The sequence below is a fragment of the Tamandua tetradactyla genome, chromosome 16 (genome assembly GCF_023851605.1).
Source record: "Tamandua tetradactyla isolate mTamTet1 chromosome 16, mTamTet1.pri, whole genome shotgun sequence".
In the NCBI taxonomy this organism is placed as follows: domain Eukaryota; kingdom Metazoa; phylum Chordata; class Mammalia; order Pilosa; family Myrmecophagidae; genus Tamandua; species Tamandua tetradactyla.
Window position 1 is genome coordinate 53,360,816 of NC_135342.1, and position 1,441 is coordinate 53,362,256.

At 31.0% G+C, this 1,441-nt stretch overlaps 1 pseudogene; it reads right to left on the bottom strand.

The window, feature by feature from the left end:
• Positions 1-282: 282 nt before the first annotated feature.
• LOC143660437 (U6 spliceosomal RNA) lies at positions 283-397 on the bottom strand (annotated as a pseudogene).
• Positions 398-1,441: the final 1,044 nt, after the last annotated feature.

Sequence of the window (1,441 nt, forward strand, 5' to 3'; positions counted from 1 at the left end):
GTTTTCATAAATGGTCCTTATCATATTGAGAAAGTTTGCTTGTATCCCCACTTTCTGAGTGTTTTTGCTTGTTTGTTTGTTTTAGTCAAGAAGGGGTGCTGCATTTAGACAAATGACCCTTCTGCATCTATTTAGATCATTCTATAGATTTTTTTCCTTTCATGCTATTGATGTAGTGTATTACATTGATTGCTTTTTTTTTTTTTTTTAATGTTGAACCACCTTTTCATGCCTGGGATGAACCCAGCTCAGTTATGGTGTATGATCTTTTTTTTTTTTCTAAAAAATATGGAATGCTTCACTAATTTGTGGGTCATCTTTGATCAGGGACCATGTTAATCTGCTAATCTTCTGTGTATCGTTCCAATTTTAGTATATGTGCCACCGAAGCAAGCACTGCATAATCTTTTAAATATGATGTTGGAATCAGTTTTCCAGTATTGTTGTAACTATATTCATAAGGGATATTTTTCTTTAATTTTCTTTGTTGTGATATCTTTACCGTTTTTTTTACCATGCTGGCCTCATAGAATGAATTAGGAAATGTTCCTTCCTCTTGAATTCTTTGGAAGAGTGTGAGAAAGATAGGCATTAATTTTTCTTTAAATGTTTGGTAGATTTCATGAGCGACGCCATCACATCCTGGACTATTCTTTGGCAGAAGGTTTTTGATTATTGGTTCAATCTCTGTACTTGTTTTTTAGTTTTGGTGATGCTCTTCATTTCTTCTTGCATCAACTTGGATAATTGATGTATTTCTAGGAATGTTTCCATTTCTTCTAGATTATTTAGTTTGTGGGCATACAATTGTTCATCATATTCTCTTACAATCCTTTTTATTTCTGTAAGGTCAATAGTGATATAACCATTTTTTCCCTGATTTTTTTTTCTTTTTTCTTTTCTTTGTCAGACTAGCTAAACGTTTGTTAGTTGTTTTAATTTCTTCAAAGAACCGGCTTTTTGTTTTGTTACTCTCTCAATTGTTTTTCTACTCTCTATCTTATTTATCTCTGCTGGAATCTTATTTCTTTTCTTCTGTTAATCTTGAATTTTCTTTACTTTTGTATTTCTAGTTCCTTAATATGTAAAGTTAGGTTATTAATTTGAAGTGTTTGTTCTTTTTCAATATAGGCATTCATAGGTATAATTTTTCTTCTGAGAGCTGACTTCACTGCATCCCATAGGTTTTGGTACTTTGTGTCTATTTTCATCTGTCTCTAAGTATTATCTAATTTCTTTTGTAATTTCTTCATTAACATATTGGTTGTTTAAGAGCGTGCTGTTTAATTTCCGCATATTGGTAAATTTTCCAGTTTTCCTTATGTTATAGATTTCTAGTTCCATTGAATGAAGGTAAGAGAGGTAACATTTTTATGATTTCAATATTTAAGTATCTACTTATACTTCACTGTGTACTCATGTGTGGTTTATCCTATAAAAT